This window comes from Mastacembelus armatus, chromosome 19 (assembly GCF_900324485.2).
Source record: "Mastacembelus armatus chromosome 19, fMasArm1.2, whole genome shotgun sequence".
Taxonomy (NCBI): Eukaryota; Metazoa; Chordata; class Actinopteri; order Synbranchiformes; family Mastacembelidae; genus Mastacembelus; species Mastacembelus armatus.
In genome coordinates, this window is record NC_046651.1 from 552533 (window position 1) to 575396 (window position 22864).

Genomic DNA, 22864 nt, shown 5'->3' on the forward strand with positions numbered 1-22864 from the left:
CATTTAGGCATAATAATCTAACCAATGAAACGTGTGCAGGGAGGAGCAGGATCAGGTGACTGGCAAAAGGCAAGAAGCTCTGAGGGCATCTGGTGGACAGGTAGGGAATGACAAGATCCGCAAATGGTCATTAGTTAAGTGGAAGAGAAGGAGAAGGATGTCATGAATAAAATAAAGTTCTTTAGCAGGTACAGAGTACGTGATATTCTTACTAACATTATGCTGGTCCAAACAATACTTACAGACAAAAGCTAAGGTAATTAGAGAAAAGATAACTGGTTTTAAGCTAAATGTTTTTCTTATCTTCTAAGGGAAATGATATACATAGAGACATAGAAGCAAACATTAAAGCTGATGCAACATGGCCACAAAATAATACTTCCCAATGACAGAAGTCTTGCCATTCTCTTTAATGACACTTTTAGGAAACATGTAATTTCCTCATCATGGTTCATAGCCAGTGTCACAAAAGTACTGCTCAATTATCAGTCTTAGTGGCAGGGGAAGTGCCCAACCATGAAGGCAGCCACAAAAGAACCAGGTAGCATTCAAGAGGAAACTTCACCTCAGCCAATTACCCATGAGTTCATATGTTGCCAAAACAGCCATTAATCCAAGCGGTGAGCACATGGAGGGTTAGTGCAGCTTCCAAGGCCTCTGCCAAGGGTGAGAGAACTCACAGAGGAGCAGACAAAGGAGAAGGTATGTGATATGGCAAACAAATGCAATGGTCATTTATCAGCAACTGATGGACAGAAATTCAGGCCTTAGAATGTGTCATGCTAAAAATATTAATTCTTTTCTAGATTTCGCCCAATAGATAGATAGATATTATTTAGGTCATATTAAGACCTGAATAATCCACTTGTTAAGAGAAGAAGGTATGACATTGTTTAAACTTTCGTCAGACATATAAAAATGACAATATACACAAGTAAAACCAGACTTCTAGGAGACCCATCCACATTTCAGCACATAGAGCACTAGAATAATGATAGAAACACATCTTGAAGCATAAGTCCTGGGAGCCACGTGTCCTGTCATCACAGAGGTCAACTAGAGAACTAGCTCAGTACAAATACTGACATATATATATAACATATATATAACAACCTGACAGCTAATGTAAGTTTTGTTTGCAGTATCGAAGCCCTGAGCAACATCACAACACTCTAGTTGAACGGCTGAAAATGGTTCATACATTAAGAGTTTATAGAACGCCACTTCCTTTCCAGCAGGCATCACGAAGGCTGGAAAAGGAAGTGGCGTTCCACAAACTTAGAGGAAATTTTTCTAGCCTGGAAAAACAGTCTACTAACATATAAAAAGCTCTCCGTAAAGCCAGAACTTCATACTATTCATCACTAATAGAGGAAAATAAGAACAATCCCAGGTTTCTTTTCAGCACTGTAGCCAGGCTGACAAAAAGTCACAGCTCTGTTGAGCCCAGTGTTCCCTTAGCTCTCAGCAGTGATGAATTTATGAGTTTCTTTACAAATAAAATCACAACTATTAGAGATAAAATTCAGCAGATGCTTCCTATACCTGCAATAAATGAATCTTCTACTGCAGTAGCTCTTGAATCATCTGTAGGACCTCAGTTATGTTTAGACTGCTTCTCTCCTATAGATCTCTCTGAATTTACATCAGTAGTTGCTTCATCTAAATCATCAACGTGTCTCTTGGACCCCATCCCGACTAGACTGCTTAAAGGCACCCTGCCATTAATGAACTCATCTTTATTGGACTTGGTAAATTTATCTCTAGTATCAGGCTACGTACCACAGGCCTTTAAGACTGCAGTAATCAAACCTTTACTCAAAAAGCCTAGTCTTGATCCAGGAGTCTTGGCTAATTATAGACCAATATCCAACCTGCCATTTATTTCTAAAATCCTAGAAAAAGCTGTTGCTAAGCAGCTATCAGACCACTTACACAGGAATGAACAATTTGAAGATTTCCAATCAGGATTTAGAGCACATCATAGTACAGAAACAGCACTGTTAAAAGTCACCAACGATCTTCTCTTAGCCTCAGATAATGGACTTGTTTCGATACTTGTCCTCCTAGACCTTAGTGCAGCATTCGACACCATTGACCACAACATCTTATTACAGAGACTGGAGCATGTGATTGGTATCAGAGGAACAGCGTTAAAGTGGTTCCAATCCTATTTATCGGACAGATTCCAGTTTGTTCATGTCCATGATGAGCCTTCCACACGAACAAAAGTTAGTTATGGAGTTCCACAAGGTTCTGTGCTAGGACCGATTCTGTTCACCCTGTATATGCTTCCTTTAGGATATATCATTAGGAAGCACTCTATTAATTACCACTGCTATGCGGATGACACTCAGTTATATCTATCTATTAAACCTGTTAACACAAACCAGTTAACCAGACTTCAAGCCTGTCTAACTGACATAAAGGCCTGGATGACCAGTAACTTTTTACTTTTAAACTCGGAGAAAACAGAAGTCATTATATTTGGGCCTAAAAATCTCAGAAATAACTTTTCTAAAATTATAGCTACTCTAGATGGCATAGCCCTGGCCTCCAGCACTACTGTAAAAAACCTTGGAGTTATTTTTGACCAGGACATGTCCTTTAACTCACACATAAAACAAATTTCTAGAACTGCATTCTTTCACCTGCGCAACATTTCCAAAATTAGGAACATCCTGTCTCAAAATGATGCAGAAAAACTAGTCCATGCATTTGTTTCCTCAAGGCTAGATTACTGTAACTCATTACTATCTGGATGTCCTAATATCTTAATAAAAAGCCTCCAATTAATCCAGAATGCCGCAGCCAGAGTCCTGACAGGAACTAGCAAGAGAGATCATATTTCTCCTATATTGGCTTCTCTTCATTGGCTCCCTGTAAAATATAGAATAGAATTTAAAATCCTTCTTCTCACATACAAATCCCTTCATAATCAAGCTCCTTCATACCTTAAAGACCTCATAGTACCATATTATCCCAATAGACCACTTCGCTCTCAGAGTGCAGGCCTACTTGTGGTTCCCAGAGTTCTCAAAAGCAGAATGGGAGGCAGAGCCTTTAGCTATCAAGCTCCTCTCCTGTGGAACCAGCTCCCAGTCTGGGTTCAGGAGGCAGACACTCTCTATACTTTTAAGGCTAGACTTAAAACCTTCCTCTTTGACAAAGCGTATAGTTAGGGCTGGCTTCAGGCAACCCTGAACCATCCCTTAGTTATGCTGCTATAGGCCTAGACTGCCCGAGGACCATTGGTGCACTGAGCTCCCCTACCCTACCCCCCCCCCCCCCCCCCCCCCTTCTCTCCCACCTCATGTATATTCCACCATTGAATGTTATTAACCTTGTGCTCTCTCTCTCCCCTAGTTTGTGCTCTCTCCCTCCCTCTCTCTCTCTCTCTCTCTCTGTACCTTCTGCAGGTGTCCCTGGTCCTGGAGCTGTTTATCGCTGATGTGCAGTTACTGGCCCCACCAACTTGCAGTGTCTATTTGTTGTTTATTGTTGCTGTTCTTTTCTCTCTGCTCTATCCACTCACCCCAACCGGTCGAGGCAGATGGCCGCCCAAACTGAGCCCGGTTCTGCTGGAGGTTTTTTTCTTCCGTTAAAGGGAGTTTTTTCCTCTCCACTGTCGCCAAGTGCTTGCTCATAAGGGAATTGTTGGGTTTTTAGTTTTAGTTTTTGTAAAGTGCCTTGAGATGATTTGTATTGTGATTTGGCGCTATACAAATAAAATTGAATTGAATTGAATTGAATTGAATTGAATAGAAGTACTTGCACGTCTGGGGGGCTCAGATCAGGGCAAAATGGCTTAGGGTCATGTTGATAACATCATAGTTGCCCTCAATATGGAAAACTCTGGACAAAATTAATGTTCACCTTGGTTGTTTGACAGACAAACAGCCATTGTGCTAATTTTTTGGCAGAGTAGCAAAATTAATCATTGTCAATATTATGCTGATTTAGGTCAGTAACAACAGTCCAACAGTCTATCTACCTGCTTTTGAGTGCTAGCAAACATTTGTTAGAAAAAACTGCCTACTTATACTCCCAGCAGAAGCAGAGTAATGTTTTATCCTGCTGCTGGACTTGTGTTTCTGACACCTTGGTGAATAAATCCTGTAATGAATCTTATTTGACATTATACTGTATCTGTTTTGAGAGAAAAATGTCTGGGTTTTTCCTTTGCTAGTTTTACCCCTTTCTAGGCACTACAACCACTTATTTAGTGTATGTCTTTCAGAAAGATGGAGCACACATTATGACTGAAATATTTCTAAAAAATGACCCATCCAATGTTATATAATCCAATTTGTCTTTTATTTCTCAAAAAAAAAAAAAAAAAAAACAGCAAAACCAGTTACTTTCTCAAGGTGTAAGAAATATAGATATAGAAAAATGAGAAAAAATATAGAAAATAGTGGTTTGATCTGAAAACATGCAAATTTAGCCAAATATCATTAATACATCTCTGTGATTGGATCCAGTTATGATCACCTGAACTGTGACTCCGTTCCTTTATTAATTTATTTATTGAAGGCACTGCATCACCATCTGAACATGGCATACAGCGTTGGCATACAGCTATGATGGACAGCATTAACCAGTGTGGCATCTATGTGTATATATCAATGAAGCACCATTTAGATGTTCTAAACTGTGGGTTCACAGGTCTATGAGGAAAAAAGCCTCTTAACATGTCCAAATTATACCTTTCATTAGACAAACTTTAATAGCTTGTTTATATCGGGCTTTGGTGTCCACTAAACAAATAGCTCCAATGCACTATTGGTTTGCCAGAGAGGCAGATAAATGTTTGTTTACTCTGAACAAGTCATTGGTGGGGAATGCAAGCTGTTTAGGGCGGGATGCTGCTGATAATTTGTTTGTGTATATGTGTGTGGCCATGAATATACACACATATAGTATGTGATTGGCTGTTCATGTACGTGTATACATTGTTACTTAGGCCAAGCAGTATTTATAGCAAACATGTGTAAGCACTTGAGGCTTTACTGTATGTAAACGCTATATGAAAACCAATTTAGCATAGTAAATATGAAGTGGTGAATGTTTATGCAAATGTAATTAGCAAACTAATGGCCTTTCACGTCAACAAATATTGATTGAGAACATCTGCTTGATGTGTGAGATCATTACATTCTTCAGGAAAGGTTGCGTTACAACACCCAAGGTCTAATCAGGCACAGTAAGAGATGTTCTGCCAAGTCAGAAACGAAATAACACAAGTTAAGAGGAAATAATAACTTGTCATTTCATCCCATCTTTTCAAAGAAATGCTAAATATGATCAGTGACATTAGTGTCCAAAATCTAGCCAATTAAAACTGATTCTATAAATACCATATCCTATTGTACACATTGTATATGTATGTGAAGAATATCTGATAGTCATCAAGTGTAGTCCATTTAACTCTGGCCAGATGTTTTGACACATTCCTGTGATTGAATTTTAAACACTTAACAACTGCAAAAGGGGAAAGCCAATACCATCACACTGATCTACGCTTGTGTTAAGAAAAAAACTAAGTCATGGTCATTTAATCATTATGTCAAATATGCTAACATTAAAGTGGCCTCACTGTCTGTTTAATATAAAGTCTCTGCAAGCAATCACAAACTCATTTTTATATTTTTAGTAAAAAAGATAAATCCATTCTAACAGTTTTAACTGCAAAGACAGTGTAAACATTTTGTTTGTACAGGAAAAATGTGACATTCTGTGAGGTTCTGCAAATGCAGGGACAGTCACTTTGTGTTTTCATGTGGCTCCTTGAATATAACCCCTGTGGTTCGTTGCTGAATGCAAGCTAGTTTGGCCCTGCTTTCTAACATTAGCCCTGATAATTAGAACTTACTTTTTTCATCTTATTATAACATTTGCTGAGTGCTGTTGTCAGGTTCATATAGATTCAATGCTGTGTGGTTAAATCACTGTGATTAACCCTATAATGCTGTGGGTATATGTTATTTGATACATACATTTCTGAAACCTATTGCATCACCATAAGGTAAAAATTTCACACCACACCAATGTGTGTTAGGTTAATGTACAAGAGTTAAAGAGTAAAATAAGGCACGCAACAATCAACCATGAGTAAGCAAAGGCTAACAACATCAGTGTCCCAACCTACAAGAACTGAGATATCATACAGTATTTGTAAGGCCTGCCCACACAGATTTCATCAATCAAATGGGAGCACTGACATCATCAGTCTGTCACTTAATTAGGTTAATCAATTTTAAATGTTTTGCCAATAGCAAAAAAATGTTATATGAATATAAAAAACCTAAAAGAATCTAATGAACTTCTTAAAGGTTACAACTTGAAGTCTAGACAAGAAAACTGTTGCCCATTTCAAGGGTATATCTTCACTTCACAAGGTTTTGTTTTGTAGTTACATCACATACATACAGTGAAATATTCCAAATAGCTGAAATAACCTTCTGAAGATTATTAACCATGTGAAATGATGACTGGAAACCATTTTCCCATGATGCCATTCACATGGACTTGATTTATATTTTACAGCTTATGATAATAAATGGCTGGGCTTTGATGACAAAAATAGAAAAGACAAATAGTGCCTGTTTTTTTAGCTTGATTGAGAAGGAAAAGAGATAACTGTATTGATCGTTTCATAAACTGAACAGACTCATTGAGTCTGTTTCCTAAACTAAACAGCATTCTGTCATCTACTGCACAAATTTAAAGCAATGTTTTTGTGTTTAGAGTCAAAGCAATTGTAGGGGAGAGTACTTTTCACAGGTCTGATTGTGAAGGTCATTGAACGTTGAGCACTCAATGAAAGGTTAAAAGACTAGAAAACATCTCTGTCTGAACATGGATTACGTCTCATGAACTCAATCCCTTTAAGCCATGTCACAAACCCACCAAAGTATTAGACAGATTCTCCTGCAAGAATTCATAATGACATCTTAAAACCATTTTGCGCACAGCAGCAGAATAAACTCATTAAAGTTTGCAAAGGTGTAGCTTAACCTGCCAGATCTGCCTATAACTCTATCTATGGAGCTTTTTGATGCTTCATTCCTTTTTTTTATTTGGTACATCACAATCTGTTTTCTTCCATTGGACGTCAGTGCCCATATTAGGCATCAGACTACTACTGCTCATCTTCAGAATAATCTGTAAATAAGAAAAGTGAAATACATGCTTTAACGTAGCAGAAATGAGAACCTAATAGCAGGTAACAAAAAACTAAAATTCTAAACTAAAATTTACCTGTATGGTTGCAGAAGCTGAGCTCAGGTCAGACACTTGTCTGTGCAGATTATGTCTAGTTTTACATTCATACTTGACTGAGCAGGTGGCATTCTCTCACCTCTAGGCTCCATATGTTCATTCACACATGACATGTAAGGCAAATGTTCTTTAACAGTAATAACATAGCAAATGATATAACACAGTCATCTCTCTTTATAGCCACATTTACTGTACAATAAAGCTACTGTATGACTCCATCCTGCCAACATGCCAAAAACTCGGTGTTTTACATGGGACAATACAACTCATTTCACTTTCAATGTATGATATATATGGAAGGCAAAGGAGAGATATGGCTATTAGCACATGCTCATACAGCTTGAAATTTACATAAAAGATATGAACAGACCTGACAGCCGCTCTCACAATACCATGTAAAGTAACAAAAGCGCAACTGCTGGATCAAAACAGATGTTTTACATCTGGACCAACTTCTGCATAATCTAAACACATTACTTATTATGGCAATTACTCGTGTCTTACAATGTAATTAGACATCATAGGAAACCCATAGGCTAAATTTCAGCAACCTAAATTATGTAGGATATGTGTGCCAATTCAGTTGACTGAAACTCTAATTGGACACATGTGGTAAGATGTGTCCAAATACTAATTCATGAGCACACTAGTAACATGCAGCCAGACTGTGTGGCATTCAGCAACATGAACTGAGAGGTGAAACAGAGGGCATGACCCTCACAATAGCTAAATATAGGTTGCCAATGATACTGTATGCAGCGCTGCTTTAATGGTCAGGTCACTCAAATTACAAAACATTTCTTCTTGCTGAAGAGTATCTTTGTATCTAGTCATGCAAATAGTTTTGTGATGGTTGTCTCTTAGTTTGATGCCACCATCGCAATAAAATGGGTAGAATGTGAATGGAATTTAGTTTATTAAAACATTAGCAGCAACAAGTCTTCAGAGAGTGTTCACAGTATTAATACAGACATCACTATAAAATTGTTTCAACAAAATTATTTTTTTCTGAAGAAATGGTCCCTTTGACTGTAGCTGACAGACTACTGGGGATCCTAAATGCAGAGAATTGTTCTGGTGAGTTATCAGCCACCGCAGGGGTTGCAATGTCAGTTGGTTGGTTAACCACTATGGTCCTGATAAATATATGAACAAATATGAGAAGGCTTTCCATTAAAATTTGCATAGACACTCATACTTGCACTGACATTAGCAGTTAGGTCCCTGCACCTACATGCCCAGTCACAGAGATGCTGGCATGAACAATCACCCCTGTTAAATTATAACAGCAATACATACATACATACATACATACATACATACATACATACATACATACATACATATACATATATATATATATATATACATATATATATATATGGAAACATCAACACATTTGAGTATTAAATGAATATTGGAGTGTCTTGAGGGAACCTGAGGAGTGTAATCAGAGACAGATAACAGCACACACTATAGGGCTGTTTGGCCCTAACAACAAAGGAGATAACAGGCCAATTTAAATGATTTGTCTCCTGTCATTTCAATGATCAGGCTCCCGGTGAACCTTAACAGCGTGACTGCTGTGTGCTTTTGCTGTAGGTAACAACATGTGAGCGAAGCACAATCATAGACAAGAAGAGAAACAGCAGGAGGAGTTCACAGTCAGTAAATCAAAAACTGACAACCAAGAGAAAGATTCAGTCCTGTTGAAATCACAACCAGACAAATAAAAACACACATAAACTTTACTTACACCTTGTAGCCAATTTTAACCACTGCTCATTTACTCCCAGCCACAGTTAATTTCTCACCAAAATTACATCAAACAAATAAATGACAAATCAGCTTCTCAAAAAACACCATACTGCTGTTTGGATGTTGCTCAGGTCATAACCAAGCACAGTAGGAACAGCAAGGTCTGTAAATATAATGTTAGTAAAGCCCAATTCTAGTAGAATAAGAATCACTGTGATGGAACTCTGGACAATATGACAATATGTGGTTCACTTGATTACTAAGTTAATTTATTTATTTATTTGGTACTGCAATCTAACATAATTATATATGATTGAGCATGAAGCAGAGTGCAAACAGAGCAATGAGAAAATGAAAGGGATGTCTCAGTTTAATGTAAACCTAAAATTGAATGACGTGCATCAGTTAGCTGTTAGTGTGCAAGTGAGAGCTCATGTTAATATTAGCTGCTGAGATAGCATTTCGCTAGCAACCTAGTTACTACAGCCAACCTCCTCTGGCACTATTCACAGCATGAAATTATAACCACACACTTTCTAAGTCACAGTAATAACATCAAGTCTGACCAAACCTTCCTCAGAACATTCAGCAGCCTTATTGCTAATGTTTCACCTTATTTGACTTTAAGTGTGCTAAGAAAAGACTATTAAACTCAAACTCAGGCAAGTTTACACAATCTTATCATAGCATGTTTGCAGAATCTAATGTTAAGAAATAACAATTAGTAATGAAGAGTATAAAGAACAATAACAAAATCCCAAACAAACCTATGCACAAAAACAGGAGAAAACCAACAAACAACTTCAAAAGCAAAACAAACAAAAAACAGATTTGCTCCCAATGAAACTATGTATATGCAAGAATACAGAGATCAAAAAATCCAAAACTGTAATGTGGAGGAGGAGAAAAACCCTTCTCCACACTGTCCACCGGACCCTGCATCATGGTAAATTCCTATAAATAGAACATTATGCTCTGTAGTGCTTTATCTATGAAGTAACACACTGGTTTTAAGTTTCCTCAGTGTACTGTATAGTGCTGCACTTCAGTTATCAGTTACACAAAAAGTTTAGCTGGTTTCCTTTTCCTCGTGCAAAAGCCTGAAGGATTATTATATTCTGGACGAGTAACATGGGTACATGTTTGTTTTTCAGCTGGGATACTGCAAGCTGTGGAACTAGGACACTTCCTAAAAGAGATCCTTCAAAACTCCAAAATGTAAATTATGTCATTATTCAAAATTGGGTTTGCCCCATGACCATAATAGTAAGAAAAAAAGTTCAAAATCCGCAAAAATATATGAAAATGCTGCTGTCTTAGATCGCATTGCCATATTGCAATCATGTTATTAATGGAAGAAACCAGATTGTTTGGATATCATATCCCGATGATAATTAAATCCAAATGTTTTGAAATGAAAGCTTATCCCATACATGGCTGTTGGCTGCATCACAGATGAATTGATTCAGTGTACATAAATAAACACATGGATAAGACAGTTCGTACATGACAAAAGCAAACACTAACCGTGTTTTTCTGTAGATCCATAGAGGCAAGTTATCATGATGTTATGACATCAAAATACTCTGATGGAGCATGAGTTAACCAAGACACAAAAAAACTGACTTCACTTCAGACGTGTGCCTATAATACAGTGACACAACACATGGTACGAGGATTTACAAAGGACTGTTGGCTTGTCAATCCATTTTCATGCATAAATACATAAATAGTCATTGTTTTATACAGACAAGCAGAGCTGTAAACTTCAACATTAGTCTCACAGTTTCACTCACCAACATATGTTTCTCAGACAGCTGCTTTCCATAAACTGTAATTGGATTCACTACTGTAGGCTCCATCTGTAACTCACTTCAGATATGTGATTGTTCAAGTATTTTACATCCAATTTCCCGTACAGTAATTAACCAGAGGAGAGAAATGAGTGTCTTCACACACAGTCCTACCTTTTCGCATATCCAACAACTGTAAAACATGCAAAGCACACAGTATGCCCTCTCACTGCTTTGCATAATGGAGACAGTGACATGCTTCCTGCTGCTAGTGTCACTGTCAATGGAAATAGATGAATGCCTCTTGGAATATTTGTAAGACATATGGACACCCACCATAATCACATGGTGGAAACAAGTATAATATTTTATCAGAATTTTATCACTACAAGTGCATACACTCAATAGTCTCCTACTTCGAGTGTCATACTGTTGTTGCTCATATTCTGGGGAATATGATGTGGAGTATGCAGATCTTTCATATCAAGCTGATGTGTAATATTGGTGTTAATTCTAATCCGAGCAAGTGCAGACAATGATCTGCCATGCCGATTTGCAATTAGCTAATAAAGGTATTCTCCAGAAATAATAAAATGAATAAATGATAGTAATAATTTAAAAGTTAAAAAAAAAGCACTCCGATGTTAACCATTCGCAGTGGTGCTGTCCTTTTAATGACGTTAACCATTTATACACATTTAAACCATCAGGGAAAAAAAAATCTGATTGAACATGTTTACTTCTATACATCTCTGTTGGCCAGATCATAAATACCAGCTTCACAAAGCTAGTTTTACTAAAGCACAGGACAAAGGATTTTATTGTATCAAATAAATCTAAAATATGGTTCAGGGCTGTAACTATAGAGCTCAAAAGAGTGATAGTTAGAGTAGGAGAAATAATATATTATATCGATGAGGTAGACAGATAAGGATGCATGATACAAGACACAGAGAAAACATTTCAGTAGATGATCCCCTGGCCTGGAATTAGCTTTAAATACATAGATGTTAACAAGAACTGTTATAAAATGATGACTTTGAAACTACTCCAACTGATCATGAGCAAGTTTACTATAAATAGTCATGGCTGATGCTTTTGTTGACTCAAGTGACCAGTGGCTTCACTGGAAAACACATAATGCTACTGGAATGAGAGCTGAAACACGTTCCCTTTAAATGCTGTCAGAAACACTGGCAGTGATTAGATTGCTGTGCGTTAGATTAGACTACACTTTATTCCTTGACAACAAAATACAGGTGTTACAGCAGTAAGAAGAAAAAATTATTACAATAAATAGGCCTATGGTAAAATATGGAAAGTATGGAAAGAAAACCAGGGCCATATTAATGCTCTATGTGTTCTATGATGACCCACGGTAACCTCTGACTGTCTTGCTGGGAGTTTGATACAGAAGGGATATCAGTTTGGTCTGTGTGTTTTTTTAGAGTGGGAGGGTGTGCAGGGGTCGGAGGCTGGGACCTCTGGTGACCTGTGTTCAGTCACAGAGAATTAGCCAACTGCTAGAAGATCAGCAAAACATGTTTAACTGCAGTGTCTTGTTTTATATTTCTCTATTTGGTCAATAAAAACTGGATATTCGCTACTCTCTTCGCACACTGAGCCTACATTGTGTAGATTCAGGGCAAACAATGAATCATGCAGAACAGTGTATGTCAGGGCAACCAGTTAAAGCATCCTGTATTTTATGGCCTTTATGCATGCAAAAGAACATTACTAATGATTAATTAGTCTTGCTGCTGTGGCCCCATATGGCAAGTAGGTAAGCTCCTACGTGGGAGCGGCACTAATAACATTGTATAGGCAGGTAAACTGACTCTGTGATGAGTGTTATGAACCAGAACCGAACACAACCGGCATAGATTTTTGGCCACTTGAGGGCAGAAGAAACCATCTGTAAATACTGCATTACGCATTCCTTGGCATATCTCCAAAGTTATTGGCAAACACATTAGCAAATGTGGCTTAACTGACTTAGGAACTGACTCTGATATCCCCTTAGCTCTGTTTTGTTTCCAAACCTTCTAAACCTGTGGGCTTTAAAACTAAAAAACTGACTTAAAAGAGGCAAAAATACTTTGTTGAAATTGAATTGGTAATAATTGTATCACTATAAGCAACACCATCTACATTACAGGTAGTCATAAGAGCCAATGTTTTTCTAAACATTTGTTAGAACAGCTTTAAATCTCAACTTTCTTAAACCATGAACAGATATCATTTTTGACCTTTAGAGAACTGAAACCTCAACATCTGAAAGCTTAACCTAAGCTGTATTTACAAGCTGTTTCAAGAGCTTTCAATTACATCTAATATTCTTCACCTATCACTCAACACTGATAATCCACTCCAATCCAAGACCATGACATTTCTTTGTAAGTGTATTTTTGTATTTTCCTTGTCTTCATTTGTCTGAAGTATAAGTAACATTACCCTGATCCTTATGGAGTGACCCTCCAAATGTCAGCAGACTTTAACCTTTTATTTTTTTGAAAATAAATATGACTGGGAAGGCACAGCAGTGTGGTGGTTAGCACTGTCCCAGGTTAAATCCTGTTCTAAGATGGGTCTTTCTGTGCAGAGTTTGTATGTTCACCTCTAGCCTGGCCAGCCAGACTAACTCTTTTTCTGTTCTATACAAAGAATTATTCACACAATTGTTCCCCATTCTTTCGTAAGAAAGGAGTGGGTCTGGCTGCCCAGGCTAGTTCTCGCCCTGCCTACCTGAGTTCTCTCCATGTACTCTGGCTTCCTCCCACAATCCAAAGACTTGCAGTAGGGATTAGGGTAATTGGTGACTCTAAATTGCCAGTAGGTGTGGGTATGTGTCTTTGTTTGTCTCTATGTCAGCCCTGTGATAGACTGGTGATCTGTCTGGGCGTCCCACCTCTCAGCTGGGATTGGCTCCAGCATAACTGCAACCCTGAACTGGACTAAATGGTGTAGAGAATGGCAGGATGACAGGAGAAAAATGTCATTTCATGTGGCCTTAACTGATGAAAACAAAAATATAAATTATTTATAACCGTTATATATGGAAGTTTGCCATCACTGTCACCTTTTCAATAATATCATTAGATAAAAGGATGCAAGTGGAGTTGACAGTGTGTGAATCATGCTTGTTTGCAGTGCATTTGCAGTGAACTGATTTTGGACCATTCACAATTACAAGGTGGCAATTCCAGGACACACCCACCATATTTACATCATTTACTTAATCACTTTAATTTCACATACAAGCAACCAAGACTAATGCTGTATCAATAGAACAGGTGTAGTATGAATGGTTTATTAGCAGAGCAGCAGCAGCTTCAGTTCTCTATGTTAATACACGATGAGGACTGAGTGGAGGTCATCAGAGTATCTTCCTTGTTCAAAACCCATCAGGGGCCTTTCTGTGTGGAGTCTGCATGTTCTCCCTGTGCTTGTGTGGGTTTTCTCCAGGTACTCTGGTTTCCTCCCACAGTCCAAAAACATGTATGTCAGGTTGATTGGTGACTCTAAATTGCCCATAGGAGTGAGTGTGAGTGTGTGAGGTTGTTTGTCTCTATGTGGCCCTGTGATGGACTGGGGACCTGTCCAGGGTGGACCCCTGCCTTTCACCCAAAGAGAGCTGGGATAGGCTCCAGCTGATCCCTGGGACCCTGGTTAGGACTAAGGGGGTCTAGATGATGGATGATACTTTTAAGCTATATAAGTATAATTCCCTACTAAATAAACACAACCATGATGTCTTTGTTGTCCTGTTATTTATTAGCAATGCTTTGCCTTGTGGTGATGACCTATCAAGGTTGGGGGATTACCCACCTTTTCATTTCAAACTACATCACTGATTGGACAAAACACTGAGTGATTAAGAAATTGGAAACATGTGTATTTTGTATGTTTCATTATTTCTCAGCCTGGCATACCAACAGCCACGTCATCCTATTACATGTTGGCACTGCATTTTATTCACATGCTGCAAACAAATGTTATGACGTGCTGTCAAAGCAAAGGGAAGGCCACGGAGCTGGACTATAACGGGCAAGCATAAACTAAACCAGTATGAACATATGAAGCACACTGAGCCAACTGCTTGGTTTTACCTGTACGATGGTACTATCAAACCATCTGTTTAAAGTAGAAACAGCTTTTTGTGGATAGTAAGAGGTACCCCTTATGACTAAATTGTGTCGTTGAGCTAAATATCACATTTTGATCAGAACATGGTGGTGGTTTTGGGGTAACGTCACCACATAGTTTGCAGTGAATCATATGCTGGAGGCTTAAAGGCTGAAAAGGGGGAGTAATGGAGTGACCTTATGATGTTGTAATTCAATGTAGAACATGTCACTTTTTCTAAAAATAACAGCCAGTTCAGACTGAAATAGCAGCTCTATTTCTGTTTGGTGTTTCTGTTGGATGGCTCTGGTGCGCTCTGTCTGGGGTGTGCATGTTAGCGAGTGGAGAGTGGGAGGAAGGGAGAGAATGTGTTGCTTTGTTTTTCATACTTTCCCCCTTAAACGAGAAGGGGAAATCTAGGGGGGAAAAGAAGGGAGCAGCCGGAACCTTTTTCAATCATCCCTGCAAACTGCCCACAGTTGTCTAAACCATTAAACTCTGAGTCTGAAATGAGCCTCCTACTCCAGTGGCAAAGACAAGAACATTCTTTTGTGGGAAATTTGGTCATTTCATTTAAGATTGGGCTCCCAGCTAGCTTGGCGCTACAGTATGTCATCCCAGTCAACGCTGTAATGACTGGAAGCAAATTGATACCATTTGTCTCGGAAAGCTCCCTTTGGCCTGGAACAACGGGTTTACAACTCAACTCTCAATGTGTTATGTGATTACAATGACGGTCAAACATTATACCACTTTCAGTGATTCTTTTTGTGCAGTCCAGCTGGAGACACAGAGCTATGAATCATCGCATTTCTTATTCTCCTTAAACTGACAAGGTGTAGCCTTATCACATCCCACCAATCACCCTGTTCAGCACTGTACACATACTGCGTCTGCAGTCTATGCACAGTGCATGTACCATGTTTAAAGGAACCCCTGTTTAACCCCTGGCCTTAAAAGCCTTGGAGCTACAACAACTTCCTAGAGCCCTTTTCTGTCCCAAACACAAACTGACTGTGTTTGACAAAAACAGACTCAATCCACCATGCAGGATATTAACGCACAACATAGGCTGACAGTGATGTGTGAGTGTGTGTGTCTGGGATTTTATAATAACAAAACTACACATACTGCAGCAAACTAGCTACACACCCTTAGCACAGTCAGCCCAGTTAAACTGTTGCTGTTTGATATATTTTAGACCATATTGCCAAGGGACAACTACAACTAAAACAACTAGAATCAAATAAAATACGTTAACAGAAAATGCTTTAAGAACTATGGCTGTACTGAAATTGTTTTGAATAACTGTGCATGTCTGTTCCCAATAATACACTATACTGAATTGTCCAAGTCAAATAAAAGGTGTTTTATTGTGTAAATGCTAAATGATGTCTGTCATTGGTTTTTAGTTTTTTTTAAAGCTGCACTAATGATATTTAATATATAAATGCTTTTCCTTCAGTGACAGAGAACTATCACCTGCCTGCAGCTTCTTTCAGCTCCATGGAGCATTTTATCGTCTTTCAGGTCACTGTTTTGGTTGCATGGCCCACAGCATTACTGCTTTGTGATTTTCTTTTATCTTCTGGTCTATGTATTCTTGTGATTTTATGCATTTTTCATATACAACCTTCTTAATTGTCATTTGCAGGTTAATGCTAATTTTTAGGGTCAGGTTGTATGTGCGTGTGTGTGTGTTACAGCACAGTAGCTGAATACCTGTGGATACAGGAAATATATCGCAGCAACACCCCACTATCTATGACTGATGTCATAACTCTTAGACTGGACAAAATAAGTGTAAGTAAAATTCCAGGGATTATGGTTACAACAATGTTAAATCATTTCAGTAGTCAATAGTGAAGAGTTTATTTTCAGCTAAGGCTTCATTTGTTTTCATTAATCAATCAACGTCAAGTGTCTGATGTGAGGATCTGCACAGCCCTGAACTGGACTGTATATGTATCTCATGCAGTATCATCCTTCACACTCTCCATACATCAATTTCTCAAATTCTTTCATTCTCTCTCTGAATATATTTCTTCAGATGTCTCCCTATTAATAAAGATGTCATATGAGAAAATAAAGCTTATTTTTAGGCAGTAACATCATCCATGGTGTTGAAAGCAAAACTACGTTCTTCCCATGATTATTTAGTCTCTATTATGAGAAATATTGACATGAAACTCCATCGCCTGTTTCAAATATGCCTGTCTTTGCCAGTGTTCAGAACGTTCAGATGCCAAGTGAATGAGGAACTCCCCCACTGAGATGGTCTGATGACAGGATAGATTGATTTGAAAGCCTGGAAAGGTTCACGTCTAGGTCTGTAAGTGCCAAAAACACAATACTGCCAGACATGCAATCACTATATGGATGTTACATCGTGGCAGAATTCATGTCGTGCACAAGGTCAGCACTGCACAGATGGATCTGAAGAACTCAGCAGTGGCACTTCTTGTTCTAAAGCATGATCCCCTCAATGATTTCATTGCTAATGATAACTGACTCAACTCCAAACACAAGCGGGTTGAGAGATTAAAATGCTATGAGGCACCTACAGTGCAGCCACAGTAAACCAGGTCCATGATGTAATGTTTCTCAAAAGCAACAGGGTGAGGTCTAAACACATGAAAGCCCATGGCCAATTGGAAACAGATTTGACCTGACAAGTGTGATTGTAGCCTGTTGTTTCAAGACAAGACCTGTTTTTGCACACATGTCTGTGTGTGAGAGAGAGGAGAGATAACACTAAGGTGTTAGCTGGTAGGCCTCAAATTTCTTTTTACCGTCCATGAAATCCACAAACACTGCCCCAGCAGGAGAGTCTTAAGAGATGGAGATGAGCCTCACGGTGCAGCTGATGAACACGCAGACCAGCCAAGCAACATAAAATGAGAGATCTGTACAACCACTGAAGTGAATTTCAAGCAGTTGTTTCTAATTAGGCCTGGCTCCTGGGATCAGCCCAGAAGATACGTTCCTCCTGAATGTCTCTGCTTCTATAAACAACCCTCCTCTTGTTCTTGAGCTGTGCAGCCTCAGACCTGGCCCCCAGCACCCACCTACGCCAAGAAAGTCTGCTGGGCCTTGTTGCTTGATGCACTAAAAATAATAATAATAATAAAAATAACATCTGGAATTTGTTGATGACACAAAGAAAAAAATCCTCCCAGCTAAGACCATTTCATCTGATTAGATCGGTGATCATTTTCACACCTGTCACATTTAGTAGCTATATATATTTTTAGACAACAAAAACAAAACCATTTTAGCAAAATGTAGATCTGTTTTTGCAGTGAATTGACTTCTAAGTATTCCAAGGCTCTAGCTTAGCAAGGCTGCTGTCTTTATATAAAGCGTCATGTAGTCCATAATTATATTGTCTTTGTTTCAAGAAAAAATAACATTAGGTTAATAGCACAATAGGACTAGGTAAAGTTCTGACAAATATCTTACGTGGGTATTGAGTTACTGAGGAAGACACTATAAACTGTGATTCCATAGAGGCATGAAAATCAATGTACTGCATTTAGCTCATTGTCCATTCATCCATGTGTTACTTTTGTTGTAAGAGTAAGTCATATATAACACACATCACATTTTCAGAGGTTTTAGTTCTAGTTTGACTTTATTTGTGAAAATCTGTGAATGTTTTTCTTCATAGTTTTTCATAACTATGTTTTCATGTAGAGCAGACAGAAGCAGCCTATTTTAGAACTGCAATCCAGAAAGGCTGAGTAATAGGTCAGTGATTTTTCACAAAGTGGCTTTCAAGTGCTTCCATTTCCCGCAACATGCTGAGTGTGTCCTCCTCATTTCTCACCTTTCTCATCTCACTTCCTTTTCCGTCACCAGTTTCTCCTAATTTCTCAAAATTCTTTCGCTTCCACGGTTTTGTTCTATGCAGGGATTACTTGCCATCTCTCCCCTTGATTTACAAAAAAAAAAGTTTACCTTTCCAATATCACTCCAAATGTCTCTTCAGGCTGTAATCATCTTCTTAAGTTACCTATCCAAAGCACGCAGTTATGAATCTTAATACTGCGTTCCTTTGAAGCCAGTATCACAATGCATACTTTAGTGACATATCTTCATCCTTTTCTACCACACTTTGATCACTAAGTAGGAGTGAAGCACAAAAACTGTTACAAGAACTCAAATTGGACAAGTCAAGCAGAGGACAGGAGCTGTTTGCAATCCTTTTTGAATGACACAGCACAATATTATTTCACTGTTATTTATGTTTCAGCTTTGTTATTCCAGATTGCTTTGCTTTATAAAGCTGAAGTCCTGAATAAAAAGAAGCACACAGTATTCTAATTCTGCTATAAATTCTGCTCCTGACAGGGAAGATGAGAGAAGATATATTGCATGACTCACAGTGACTGGTCGGTGGAGGCTTGATACAGCAGAGAGGTAATCCTTATGCAGTGAGTGGGTGTCCTCACCCAGCTTTGCTGCTGCTGTACAGCTCTAACCGTGAGTGTGTGTTTGTGTGTAAAGAAACGTGTTCTCTCCTCCCAGCAGTCTGAAGCACCCTTTAAAGCTATTTATAAGCAGGATTTTGTTTGCAGACGGGGTTGTTACCTCCACTCGTGTATCTGAGTTATTTGATAGAGTAGTGAAGTCATTGGATAAGAGTGATTTCAACTAAACAAGTATGCAGTGGCTGAGAATGGATGAGTTCCAGCTATTTTGACAGGCCACTCCTTCACTTTATCTTCCCAGATGTCAGGCTGTTTGTTTACCTATCCACTTAAACTCAGGTTCAAAATTGAAGGAACTGATGGATGATGGGTGTTTTGTCTCTGCCATCCTATAACTTCACTTGTGACACCAATAAGTCAGTAACGTGACAATAACTGTCAGTACATGTATTAAAATATAACTACTACAGGTTTACCACAGTTTTACATTTCCTGGCATAGCTGCTGAACATGAACTATTCACCGTCTACACCTCCAGCAGTCATGGAGTAACATGAATGCAATTGGACAGCCACCTTAAGCTATATTCACTCAAATGTTCTGCTGTGTTCACTAGCTATGTGCTAATTTTGGCTGCCAGCTGCAGCTGGAAATGAGATTGATGAGACTGGTGAGCCTGAACCAAAGCAGTAATGCTGTGGGCCATGCAACCAAAACAGTGACCTGAAAGACGATAAAATGCTCCATGGAGCTGAAAGAAGCTGCAGGCAGGTGATAGTTCTCTGTCACTGAAGGAAAAGCATTTATATATTAAATATCATTAGTGCAGCTTTAAAACTAAAAACTAATGACAGACATCATTTAGCATTTACACAATAAAACACCTTTTATTTGACTTGGACAATTCAGTATAGTGTATTACTGGGAACAGACATGCACAGTTATTCAAAACAATTTCAGTACAGCCATAGTTCTTAAAGTATTTTCTGTTAACGTATTTTATTTGATTCTAGTTGTTTTAGTTGTATTTAATAAGTAATTAAGTTAGCTGTTCTCTAATATAAATGTACATATTAAAATCTAAGACACGAATTGCTTTTGAACTCAACACAGCTGACTACAGTCTAACTTTAACCTTGTCTCCATTTTTCCTACTTTCTAGACTAGATCAGTTTTCTCCAGAAAGGTAGCTAGAAAACGATAATAATTAGAACTTTAAAAATAAATCTTCACTTTTTCCATTCCCCACCTTGCCAGGAATACAGTTCTGGTGTAGAACTACTGGAGCTTGGTGGAAAAATACAGATAATGACTGGAACACTCTTTAAAATATGTGTATGTTTTTAGCTGTGATAAAACTGCATTGGGGTTTCCAACAACCTCTAAATGTACTGAGGACATTACCTCAGTATCCTTAATTGTGGTTATGGCTGTATATTAACTTGTTTTGAAATATAGCCAGGTTTCTTTTTCTCTTAAGCAAATATATGATTTTTCTTTTCAACAAGACCAGTTTGACTGACAGTTTGGCTCCTGAGAAAAGTGGCATCGCAGCAGACTGAGAGGCATTAAGAGCTTTCAGCGACGCCCAGAGGCAGGCTCATGTGATACCCTGCAAGAGAAGGGCTAATATTTTACAGTCAGCTTGGTATTTACCAGAAGCTTGTATCGTTCACCTCAGATCAAGTCCAAAGTATCAAAACATTCTGAGGATGAACATCAACCCTGCTTTTTAGCCCTCTTCCGAGGATAAGTTTCTTCCCTTATAGACGAGGGGTTCAATTGTTGGTCATGTGGAGTACAAAGAGAAACATGTAAATTTCAGGTTTCAGAGGTTAAAGCTTTGTTACTCAACATTACGTTGAAGTTAGGCATCCTAAATGTGACACCACAGAACACTTTGCCCATAAGCCACAGCCATGACATAATCCATGATACACTGCAATAAAATGTAGAAAATCCTCTTTTGTAAAACACGAGAGGGAGAAGTCGGTCTGTTTGATTGATGAAATTGTTATAGAGTCTACTTAACAATCCTCCAAATTTAGATCTGATTTTGTATGCTTGTTCTGAGCATGGATTTCTGGCCTGCTACCCAGGCATTACCTCAGATGTGGAGCTTTGACTGAGTGCGGTGTGCTTGAAGTATAGGCAGAAAGGCTGCTTGTCATCCAGTCGTAATAGAAGCTATTGTTGTGTTGAACTGAGCCCAGCCTGGAGTGGAATGGCGAAACAAGAACAATTGTTTCACATCCAGATATATTATTCCCACTGCTGCAAACTGAAAACATGCACGTTTGTGCCGGCCTGTTGACTCAAGAAGGTAAAGGGGCCAGAGGAGCCAGGTGGTCTGGGTTTCCTCACAGCCTCTCTTTCACTCATACATCTTTATTTGCATTTTGACAAATGTTCCTGTTGTTGTAAGGTGGGTTCTAAAGTGCAGCACACATCATGAGCTGTAGGTTGATGTAATAGAAGAAAAAAAGACATGATGACATACACCATCAGCGATCTTGGAGTATGATTGGAAATGCATTCAGATTAAAGCACTATCTCATTCACGGTACCAGGACATATACTTACTGTCAAGATAAGTTGTATATTTAACATAGGCAAAAATAAATGGATCAAAAGACCGTGTGTAATATGAAAAGGAGTCACCCAAAACAAACAAACTGCACAGAATAATCACCCAACTTTGTAGTTTCCCTAAACTCAGATTTAGAGTTTTAGCATATGGTTAGCAGACTCGCATTCAACAGGTGGCTTACACTCAATATGATTCAAAATAAATGCTAATATTGCATCCATCAATTTACAGACCCATTCTCAACTTTAACATACCATACCTATTATAGCTGTGTGTACACAGTTTTCCACTGTAATGAGCATAAATTGGTTTTAATAATCTGGCTAAATCTGAGCACTTATGTATCATCCCCTGAAAAAACTATCTGATAGCTATGTCACTGCATTCAAATATTAGCTATCAATTTGCTTAGTGAAATCAATGTTGTCTGGTTTAGAGACAGTGGCACTGAGACAAAGACAGGAGGCAGAGCTGGAGGTAGCAGAGCTGAAGATGTTGAGGTTCTCTCTGGGAGTGACGAGGATGGACAGGATCAGGAATGAGGACATCAGAGGGACAGCTCATGTTAGATGTTTTGGAGAAAAAGCCAGGGAAAAGGAAAAAGCCAGCTGAAAGCAAAAGAAGAATTTGCTTAGTGCAATGTTATTGTAACATATAACAACCAAAACAATTTACATAACATCAAAGTTGTAATAAATCCAAATGATTCTTAAACTGTGTGGATTTGAGCTCCTTACACTGAGCAAACCACACTGCTGCCCACAATCTCAACATGAACCCACTAACTAAGTACAGATGCCAGTCTCTCCTCAATGTATATTAATGCACTCAGCAAAAGCAGCACTAACAACACTGGAAAGGATGGACATTCCTGAACAATC

The 22864-nt window shown here is 38.5% G+C and overlaps 1 protein-coding gene across 8 annotated transcripts in view; it reads right to left on the bottom strand.

Moving 5' to 3' along the window:
• Nucleotides 1–11103, bottom strand: part of myocd (myocardin) — a 109927-nt gene extending 98824 nt beyond the window's left edge. For 7 of the 8 annotated variants that reach the window (XM_026315014.2, XM_026315015.2, XM_026315010.2 and 4 more), the window contains exon 1: nt 10839–11103. The gene's annotated coding sequence lies outside the window, so the exon portion shown is untranslated. The remainder of the gene's footprint in view (nt 1–10838) is intronic. The other variant, XM_026315019.2, reaches the window with a different exon arrangement.
• Between the last annotated feature and the right edge of the window lie 11761 nt (nt 11104–22864).